At 45.0% G+C, this 11261-nt stretch overlaps 1 protein-coding gene and 1 long non-coding RNA gene across 1 annotated transcript; one reads left to right on the top strand and one right to left on the bottom strand.

Moving 5' to 3' along the window:
• The window catches only part of Erich1 (glutamate-rich 1), a gene marked incomplete at its 5' end in the record, with an annotated part of 52793804 nt that overhangs the window by 30879970 nt on the left and 21902573 nt on the right, over positions 1–11261 (bottom strand).
• Positions 4055–5383, top strand: LOC134482503 (uncharacterized). The gene is made up of 3 exons (XR_015640321.1): positions 4055–4244; positions 4861–5010; positions 5094–5383. It is a non-coding gene; the product is annotated as an uncharacterized LOC134482503 (long non-coding RNA).

The following is an 11261-nucleotide window of genomic DNA, read 5'->3' as shown; positions in this document are numbered from 1 at the left end:
TCTCTGTTTAAGTTTTACTCAATGACTTTCTATGGAGTTGAAGATTTTGTGACAGGGAGAGCTCTTTGGAGTTCAATTGGTAGGTAATTGAGTGACTTGGGAAGCCCACACCTATGCTCTGTTGTAAGACCCCGAAGTGGCCTTACCTCAGGAGCACAACCTAGAGGTTTAACGATCCACGTACGTGGGGTTGCTCATCCACATAGAGAGAGGCAGCCCCGAACCCAAAAAACACACAACGTTTATTCATTACAGAGGGCAGACTTCAGCAACAGGATTAGCTGGCCCATTCTCATTGGTGGTGCACAGGACAAAGGATCTGGTCAGGTAATGGCTGGCCTACTCAAGGGGCTGTTCTTAGCTCAGTCACTTTCCTCATCCAGCCCCACACCTGGCCTTGGAGAATCACTGTGAAAGGGCTAAGTTGGTAAGTCCCTCAGAAAGGGGGAGGAACTGGGCGGGGTCATTATGAAATCTTTTTTTTTTTTTTTTCATTATGAAATCTTAATTTTTTTTTTTTTTTGGTTCTTTTTTTTTGGGAGCTGGGGACCGAACCCAGGGCCTTGCGCTTCTTAGGCAAGCACTCTACCACTGAGCTAAATCCCCAACCCATCATTATGAAATCTTGTAGTTGTTCTCAGGACTTACAACAGGAAGGGGTAGGGGGGTCTTTCCGAGAACAATTATCTTTGTTTTGTCCTAACGTATGGTCAGAATAGTCTGGTCATTCTGACTACTAAAATTTTGTCATATCATTAGGCAACCTGACGTCAGATGTATTCCTCAAAACCTTGTTTTTTACAACTTTGTTTCTCATATCTATGAAACTATGAAACTTTATTTCTTCAGCTCATGAGTATACCTTATTCTTTCTCTAAGCACGTTTCTTTCTATTAACTCCTGCTTCGTATATATTAAAAATTCCACCTAAGAAAAAGCCCCAACCCTGCTTCGCTGGGCCTGGGCCTGGATTTCCTCAGATTGCTCACCCCACAGGTGCTGCTGTTTTATTTTTATTTTATTTTTGAGGCGGAACAGGAAGACAGGGAAGATTGTGAGGATGTGAAAAAGAAAAGAAACTTCCCCATCCCCTACACCCTGGACTTGAAGCCCATGGCGAAAAGCAAATATTCCAGTACAGGAAACACCATTATCTGGAAGTTCAGACATACAGATAATACTCTTTTTGAATAATAGATATTTTGAGGCAAAATAGCAATGAACGAGGCTTAAGAATGTAACAGGGCCTTAGTAGGCCCTGAGGCCTTAGCACAACTGACTCCATGATAGAAGTACAACCATCCATGCTGTAAAACTCAGCACAGAGCACTGCCTGCCAAACTAAAACCAAGGCCTAATCCTTCAAAGCCCATAGTTCTTGCAACATCTCAACCTTGATCAACCTAAGCTTGATTTTGGCTTCTGTAGTTCTACTTCTGGCCAACTGTTCTTGTTAACTGAAGTGTGCCAACCTAGAATATGGTTTTTGTGTTTGAAAGTTCATCCTAGAAAAGGCTGACGACTGCACTGAAGCCCTGAGCACCGAGTTAGTCGCCTGCTGACTAATAAAAACTTTCTATTGGCTTAAACCCATGCCCAAGCAGTCTTCCCTGGTGAATATCCCACAAGACCTGAATGTGGCCTACTTCCCAGACATTTTCTGGGACTCTCGTAAACAAGACATTAGCTTTGTTTATGGTGAAGATATCCTAACAGCCCACTTTCCCTGCGCACTAGCCTTGTAAATCCTGGAAATTTAGTAAAGTCTTACAGGATGTGTCATGAGTTCCATGGGGAAATTAGGGTCCTTTCTCAAAGTTCTCAGTTTTATAAACAAATTTAAAAATATGTAAGGAACCCAGAAGGAAGCTCGTGTGCGATTCTATTAGAGAAACAACAGGGCAGGTAAGCTGCAGGTCTGGGTAGCCACCCAGAGGAGGAAGATGGGTAATAGAAGACAGAAAGGTATACAGTCAGCTTTTAAGTAGCCACAGAGCAGAGAAGCAGCCACATGGAAAGGGGTGTGGAAGCTTTAAAGACAGCATAGAAACTGAGAGTGCCCAGGTTTGCATCGGTTTCGAAAGAGATAGCAGAGGAGGAGAAGGGGTAACTCAGGAAGGCAAGCGGACCTCAGCAATGCTTGGTCCCAGCTCATGACTGCACCAGAACAGGCTTCCTGGCAAGGAAAAGCACATTACCCATTAAAGGACCAATTATTCCTTCCCTATCTTTAGCTTAATGTAAAGTATATCAACCTGGCTAGAGAGACGTCTCAGCTGTAAAGAGTAACTTGTTGCTCTTGCAGAGGACCTGGGCGGATTCTATGAACCATGTGGGAGTTCACAACTACCCCTAACTCCAGTTCCAGGGCTCTAATGCCCTCTCCTGACCTCTGTGGGCACCCAGCATGAACACAATACACATACATATATGCAGATAAAACATTCACACATAAAATTAATAAATACAAGGTTTTTTAAAAGGTAACTACGGAGCTGGAGAGATGGCTCAGCGGTTAAGAGCACCCGACTACTCTTCCAGAGGTCCTGAGTTCAATTCCCAGCAACCACATGGTGGCTCACAACCATCTGTAAAGAAATCCAATGCCCTCTTCTGGTGTATCTGAAGACAGCTACAGTGTACTTATAATAAATGAATAAATCTAAAAATAAATAAATAAATAAATAAATAAATAAATAAATAAATAAATGGTGACTATGCCTTTCTGAGGAACAGTCTCTTTGGCCAGGTGATTGGCAGATCTGAAAAGATTAACTCTTGTTTTGGGTGGCTTGGGTTAATGTTGGGGTTCCACTCAAGGCCACAAGAATATTCCATTCATTTAATCAGAAACAACACCTTTTCCTTGATTTCCCTCTATAAAGTAACTTTTATTCTCCTGTAGTAATCATCACACTGGAGATGTACTGCCTCTATCTGCTAACCTAGGCCTAGGCCTGGACGCGTCTAGCCTCTCCATACAATCTTATCCAGGCCTAGAATGTTTTCAGCCTCTGAGACTTGCTGCTGAATAAGCTTGCCCTTTCTAGTCCTTTCTGAGCTCTAACCAGCTAGATCTGTTCTGGATTCAATGTAGCTGGAAAGAACGTAGCCGTTCTGCCTCAGACTCCTCTCTTGGCCTCTCCCGAGTTGCTCTGCTTGGCCTCATGCTAACTTTGGCAATCTGTCCTAATCTTCTGGCCCCTTCCCATTCTTGTTGTTTTCACTTTTATTTAGCGTGTTCTCTCTTCATCCTGTCTCTGTAAAACTCCCCCAGTAAACTCCTCCTCTCTACTACACTGTCTCCACAAACTCTGTTTTCCTGTACTGTACTCTCTTCTCTTGTCCTGTCTCTCCCCTAAGTAGCCTCTCTTTCCTCTCTCATGAGAGTTGGCTATTCCTATTCTGTCAAATCTCTGATGTCATTTTTTTTTCTGCCACTCAATTAGACATCATGTTCAAACATGGGTGCTTCCCTCTACAAACTAACTTTACCTTCATTGTTTGGGATTAAAGGGAAATACTAAGGGAATATCCGTATTCCAGCCAGGGAGTTTAAAGGTGTGTGCTCAGGCTGAGCCATACCCTAACTAGAAACAGGTTCAAATAACTTGTAGCATCCCTCAAGAGAGCACTAGTGGGGGGTTGGGGATTTAGCTCAGTGGTAGAGCGCTTGCCTAGCAAGCACGAGGCCCTGGGTTCGGTCCCCAGCTCCGAAAAAAAAAAAAGAGAGCACTAGTGGAAGTTACTATAACATCACCCCCTTTCAACTCTAACCGTCAGAGGTGGTCTCAAACTGGGGAGTAGAACCCATTTCCACCGTGGAAATCCAGAGATCTGGTTCAAAGGAGCACCACACTGCGGTTTCACCCCTACACCACGTGCTATCTCAGGCAAGGGTGCTCTCTAAAGATAAGGCGTCTGAGGATAAAGATAGGCCAGCGTGCCCCTCTAACAGCGGTGGAGAGAGATCCAAGAATGTAATGTGTGTGTGGAACTGCGGATTCCCTAGTCCCTGCCCTAAACTGCCTGTCCTATCTCCCCTTCTCATCAGATATTTCCAGGTCCCTCTCAAGAACCAGCCTGTGACGTCACTGAGGCTCCTTAGCAACCCTTTGAAGAGAAAGACTACAAAATGAACAAAAAATCAAGATGAAGACAATGGTTTCAGAATCTCACATGTGACTGCCGCAAAGCTCCCAAACCTGCATTCGTACTCCCTGGGGGTCGCGCTTTCTTCTCAGGTACCTCCCTCTTTCTCTTGATGCTTGCGCTTGAAACCTATGTCCTAAAATCTCTTTTCATAAGCCCCACTCTGCTTTATACTGGACCATCTTGAAATTCTTCTCTGCATGGAACCGAAGGGGCTAGTTTTTACTGGAGTCAACAGCCCTAAAAGTAAGGGAATGCCTTAGGCTGCTACAATGGACCCCACCAGGACCCATGTCTCCATCCGTACCACCGCGACAAGTTTACTTTATTCCTACCACCTGGCCTTGTGCTCTACCACTGAGATATCTATCCCTAATCCTGCAGGGGTGCCTTTATTAACCCGGAAAAATGGCACACGACTCACACAGCTTGGTCATGGTTCATCAGGTTCCAACACAGACCAGCTAGCTGTCTCTAGAACTGTGCTATAACAAATGCGTTGGTCCAGAGCTATTACAAAAAGGCGTTGGTGGTGTACACTTTTAATCCCATAATTACAGTACTGGGAGGCAGAGGCAGGTGGATGTCTCAGTTCCAAGCCAGTCTGGTCTATCTACAGAATGAGTTTCAGGACAGTCAGTCCTGAAACCCTGTGTCAGAAAAACAAAAGCACATGGAATTTAGGAGTGGTTTTGTGATTCTTTACAGACCTGTAGTCCTAAGTTTATGTGAGTGAAAAAGCTGAAGCCCAGTACCGGAAACACTAAGTAATGAGAGAGACCCAGACTATCAGTGCAACCCAGCGGCTCCTGGAAAGCACAAACTACAAAACCTTAACCGGAGTTGATGAGCGTCTAGGTGTGTAGATGCACAGGTGTAAGTGTACTAGAAAGACATTTTGGATGTGAAGTGTCTCACACGCTCATACGTTTGCACGCTAGCTTTCCAGCTTGTGGCACTGTTTAGGAAAGTTGTGTGGCTTCTGAGAAGGCGGCCTGGCTCCAGCAGAAAAGATTCCTTTGATGGGCCTGGCCTGGAAGTTGTTATCCAATGACTGAAAAGTTTGCTAATCCACTCTGTTCCTGGTCCGAGCTCTCAGTCCACATAGAGTAAGCGATGAGGTAAGCTTCTGCCATTGCAATGGGCCACCATGCCTTCTCCACCAGGATGTGGGCCAAAAATAATAAATGAAATAAAAATAAAAAATAAAGATAAATCTATTCTCTGTTAAGTTGCTTCTGTCTGGCATTGTCACATTAGTGAGAGGTGTGGGGAGAAAATTGATATAGGAGGGAACTCCTTGCACCCTATACCCAACACCCAACACCCATACATCACTTCTATTGGCTATCAAAAGAGTCAGAACTGGGGCCAATCTGGGGCCACTGGGAAAATTCCTACCACAAACCTCTGAGCACAAGGACCCCTTCCAGGAAGAAAAAAAGCTGGTTTAGTCCCTGGAACAGCTACAAGCCAAACTGTCACACAAAGCTACCTGTGGCTTCCAATCAACCCCACCTTGGGAAAGTGTTGAACGCTACACTGAGTCTGATCTGAAAGTTGTTTCGATCCACCAAATGCACATAGTACCCTGCCTAGTTACCATTGTGCAAATTCTGCCCCAATTGTTTGAATTCTGTCCCAATTGTTTGCAAGGTATATAACTCTGTTAGAGTCTGCTCAGGGTCATACCCCCTTGAAGTGGGAGGACCCCTGACATGTCGGAATTAAACTCCTCTTGTTTTGGCATCAATCCCTGCCTCCAGGAGTCTCGTTGATGAGGTCCTGGAAGAGGTTCAATTCAGACCTCACAGTATCTGAACTCCACCCTTTATCGTCAGCTAGGAAATATGAGGAAAATCTTTCTTTCTCTGGGTTTGAGCAATGTTCTATCAGATGATTGAGCCTGGTAAGAACACTCGAGTTAAAGCTGTTTGATCAGACTTGTGATAAATGTCAGATCTGAGGTCAGTTTTTTAAGTCTGAGCAGATCTGACAATTAGTGTCAGAATGGAGTTGTTCCGTAGGGCACTCAGTGTCCAGAGAATAGGACCAGGGAAAATCAGTGGTTGGCATTGGAAAACGCCCCAGAGAACCTCTTCTTTGTTTTGAGATCACTGATTCTCTCCCAGTGACAATGGCTGACCTTGTAAAAGTGGATGCTACACTTCAAAAAAGTAGGGAGAGAAGTAAAAAGGGAAGCATTTGGATACAGAATTTTAAGGAACTGCTCCTCTCGGGGCAAGTAAAGGGCAAAATAAACAAAAAGGGAGCAAAAGAGTCAGCATTTCCCCATCACCGTGAGGGAGAATCCCAAGAATAATGCATGCCTGGTGTCCAATACCCTCACAACTTCAAGAGGGGAGCAAGGTAACAGAAATGACTTACTGGTCTTTGGGGATATTTAATGACTTTCGGGTCCTGTAGGGGACCAGAACCAGGATCTATGTCACAGACTTAAGGGTGAACCAGCTGAAGAGGTAAAGATGCTTATGGCACTAACCTTAGGTCATCTTGGCTCCTGTGCCTGTTTTAGCAGCTTAGGAAAGAAGAAAGGAATAGGGAGAGAGGGAGGGAGGGAGGGAAGAGGGAGAAAAAGGAGGAAGGAGGAAGGAAGAAAAGGAAGGAGGGGGAGGAGGGAAGGAGGAAGTGAGGCAGAGAGGGAAAAGGAGGGAAGATGGAAGGAAAGGAGGAGGGAGGGAAGGAAGGAGAATGGACAGGCAAGAGAGAAGGAGGGAAGGCAGGGACAGAGGGATGGAAGGCAGGAATGAAGGAAGGAGGACCTTTGAGGAACTGTTCCTCCGGTTCCTGGGATTCGGATACTCTGATTCCTGCACTACCTCTTTAATTTAGAGGGAAAGGAGCCACTGTCACATGAACAGATGAAACAAAACCTACTTTTTCTTTTTTTCTTTTTTTTTTTTTTTTTTTTGGTTCTTTTTTTCGGAGCTGGGGACCGAACCCAGGGCCTTGCACTTCCTAGGCAAGCGCTCTACCACTGAGCTAAATCCCCAGCCCCAAAGCCTACTTTTTTTTTTTTTTTTTTTTTCCGGAGCTGGGGACCGAACCCAGGGCCTTGTGTTTGCTAGGCGAGCGCTCTACCACTGAGCTAAATCCCCAACCCAAAACCTACTTTTTCATTCACGGTGTTTTCTTTTCATTATTACACTAGCATCAGTAAACATCACTCCGGTCCTATTGTTTACAGCTTGGTGCCAGTCATTCTCTCTTCAACGAATGTGAGTGTGACATCCATTGTGCATGGTGCAGGCTGCTGGCTTCCGAGCACGCAGAGCGCTACCTCAGCGATCTCATCTTACATATCTGCATGGCTCTCTTTACAACTCCTCCCGTAGATACCCCCAGTCCTTGGATAATAGATGGAGTTACTAATAAAAGATTAATGAAACCTCCTGTGCATTTAAATTAAGACTAAGACCCTGCCCATGTCTTGTCTCCTTGTCTGTAAAATTGATCTCTGCCTGTGGGGTGCATTTCAGATGACCTGCATATCTGTGTTTACATTATGATATAGGACAGTAGCAAAATTGCAGTTATGAGGTAGCAGCAAAAATAGCCTATGGTGGGGATTATGACCACACGAGGGACTGTGTTAAGGGACTGCAGCATTAGGAAGGCTGAAGAGGCAAAGAACACAGATTTGGGGTTATGAGTTGGATATGAGGTATCTCCCCGAAAGGCCCAGCCCTTAACCTTATTCCTATTTGAAATAGGACATTTCCAGGCCACGGAGATGACTCTGCCCTTAAGAATATAACTGGCCTACAATAAGAAAAAGCAAAAAACAAAAACAAAAACAAACAAACAAAAAAAAAAAAAAACCCCAAAGAGTAAAAGAAAGAAAGAAGCAGTCAATCCACACCATCAATCCACCCTTCCACGTCTCCTTCATGTCAATCATTCTCCCACTTTGCCACTTTGTATCTCTGTTCTTTTGAGTGTCCCCTGAAGACTTGCAGACATGCACCACTGGCCATGCGTATTTTCGAGGAGACTTTCAGGAATGCGTCTGAACTAACATTCCAGGTGTTGCGAAGCATCTGAAAAGCCCATCGCCACCGAACCACACAAATAAACATAAACCAAAATGACGCCTCAGCTGCTCCAATTAGCTTTGCTTCATTAGGCCTGCACGTCCCGTGTTCCTGTTACACAATTATTTGTAATTGATATTCATAACTGTTTCTTAATTTGTAGTAATTTTATCACTCAGAGGCTAATCGTTAATTATTTTTTTCCCTGTGATTATCATGGAAGAGAAACAAGGCTTTTGAAAACTGCAAAAGTAAATTGGAAGGGAATTTCAGTCATGCTCCCTCCGCCCCGATATCCCAGATGGTGCTAACGGTTTGTGTTGGTAGTTAGGCGGAATGACAGATGTCGGAGAGCAAATATTTTCAGCATATTAATAAGAGCGAACGCACTCTGTCCTCTCCTGTGTCAGCAGCTCTAGGGCTGATGAATGCTGATGAGAATCTTCTCCACCGTAGCAGGAAAAGGGCTCATGGATGTGTTCTTTGGTTGCTTGTTGTCTTGGTCACTAGTTCAATAAATGGAAAAAGAAAAATCTTAGGTTCTGCCTCTGTCTCTTTAGAAATTCACTGTGAGACTTCAGCTGTTCTCCATTTGGAATAAGCCACAGGTGGTGTTGTCAAGATAAATGACCAAAACACAAGACCTGACCAAGCACCACACCAATAAACAGATAATGTGTGTGCCCACCCCTACAGGCAACTAAGGAGTTCTAATAGTCTCCCTCAGGGAGGGAGCCCCTCGCTAGTTATTCAAGACCAAGTTGCCAGCCCTGAAATCACCGACTTCCAAAAAAACACTAAAAGACTCAGAAGGGTGTGTGTGTGTGTGTGTGTGTGTGTGTGTGTGTGTGTGTGTGTGTGTGGTGTGTAACAAGAGCAGTTAAACACAAGGACAAGTAGGTGAGGAATCTGAGAGGAAGTGGTAGGGGCTTGTGGGAGAAGTTGGAACAAGGACTAAGAAGAGGGAAATAGTGTCATTAAGATTTTAAAGAAAAATTTTAGATATCTTTTATATGTCTGAGTGTTTTGTTTGTGTGTCTGTCTGTATGTCTGTGTACCACATACTGAAAGACCCCAGCTTAGCAGCAGTAACGCCATTTTGCAAGGCTGTACTTAAGATGACTGGTTCAGGGAAAGGTTAGAACACTGAGTACACAGCGGCTGCCAAACAAGATGTGTTTGGTTGAAGGCCTGGCAACAGGAGGACTGCCGTTGAGCACCTGACAATGAGAAAAGCCCCGGGAGAGGTCCCACACCCTGGTGGGGGGCCGAGTCAGCCGCTATGTTCCAAGAAGGTAGCTAAGAAACTTGCCCCCGGGCTGAACCCTTGGGGGGCCGAGTCAGTCCTTATGTTTCAGGAAGGTAGCTAGGAAACTTGCCCCCGGGCTAAACCCTTGCCATATTAGAATCCACCAATTATATCCCTGTAACCATGCATCTGCTTCTGTATGCTTGCTTCTGCTCCCCAAAATCCTATAAAAGCCCATCCTTGGTTCCGTGGGGCGCGCCAGTCCCCCGAGTGACTGAAGCGCCCGCAGGTGCCTGTGCCTGTGTATCCCGACAATAAACCAAATCCTCTTGCTGATTGCATCCTGTGGTGTCTCGGTCTGGTCTTTGGAGTTGGAGGGTCTCCATCCCGAGGGAAAGTTCTCCCTGAGAGCTTTTCAATACATGCCTGGTGCCCACAGACATCAGAAGAGGGCATCAAATCCCTTGGAACTGGAGTTACAGATGGTTGTGAGTCTCCATGTGGGTACTGGGACTTGACCCTGGGTTCTTTGTAAGTGTATTAACGGCTGAGCCAACTCCCCAGCCCTACATTCTGACATTAAAAACAACACAAAACAAAGTGAAAACTAGAAGAGGGAGGCAGCCGCTGTCCTGGGTATTGCTGAATGTGCATTTTGCTATCATCTCGTTTGACTAACTCATCGATTTTTTTTAAAACTTCTATCAATAACCTTTAATCTTCAAAATTTTGTACCTCTGGCAAAACAACAAAAAAGTATCAAGTTTGTTGTAAAAAGAGACAGACAGACAGAAAGAAAAATAGCAAAGAAATTCTAAATATTCTTCACTAAAATCAATGAGAAAAAGGGCAAAAAAAAGATAAGAAAAAAGAAATAAAAAAGAAAAGAAAATGGTCAGAACCATTTTTTTCCTCTCTCTCTAGAACTCTGAAAATTAGCTAAAGGTTTATAGCAAACCCAGGAGTATTTATTCAAGAAACGTGATTGAAACCTGAAACGAAAGCTACCCTCAGCTGTGTTAGCCTTGAAACACACACACACACACACACACACACACACACACACACACACACACACACACACACACACACACACACACACACACACACACACACACACACACACACAGCGCCTTAGTACCACAATAAAAGCCAGCAGCCAGGAGGCCTCAGTCGGGGCTCCTCTGGGTTAGAGTTCTTCAAGACCTATTTGGTTGATCCCTGGGGACCCTACTCGGAAAGTCTGTCTTTATTCTGATTCTGAGTATCTTGGGGATGTTTGTGGAGGACATTTAAAAGTGATCGCTAGGCCTGCTAGATGGCTCTGTGGCTAGAAGTTCGTTCCACAAGCACAGTGACCCAGGAGCTGATGCAGAGACCCTGGCCGAGGTGGGGGGTGGGGGGCTGGGGATTGGGGGTGGGGTGGAGTGGGGGGAAGCTGCTTACTGGCTTCCCAGTGACTTGCTCAACCTGCTTTTTTATAGAACACAGGACAACCACCCCAGGGACAAAACCACCCACAATGGGCTTCGCCCTCCTCCATCAATCAATAAAATTCCCTACAGCTGGATCTTTTTTTTTTTTTTTTTTTTTTTCCGGAGCTGGGGACCGAACCCAGGGCCTTGCGCTTCCTAGGTAAGCGCTCTACCACTGAGCTAAATCCCCAGCCCCCCTACAGCTGGATCTTATAGAGACATTTTTCTCAATTGAAGTTCCCTCCTGTCTTAGGGTTTTACTATTGTGAACAGACACCATGACCAAGGCAACTCTTATAAGGACAACATTTAGTTGGGGCTGGCTTGCAA

The sequence above is a fragment of the Rattus norvegicus genome, chromosome 16 (assembly GCF_021556685.1).
Source record: "Rattus norvegicus strain SHRSP/BbbUtx chromosome 16, alternate assembly SHRSP_T2T, whole genome shotgun sequence".
NCBI lineage: Eukaryota > Metazoa > Chordata > Mammalia > Rodentia > Muridae > Rattus > Rattus norvegicus.
The sequence above is the reverse complement of the archived record's forward strand: the minus strand, read 5'-3'. Positions and strand labels throughout refer to the sequence as shown.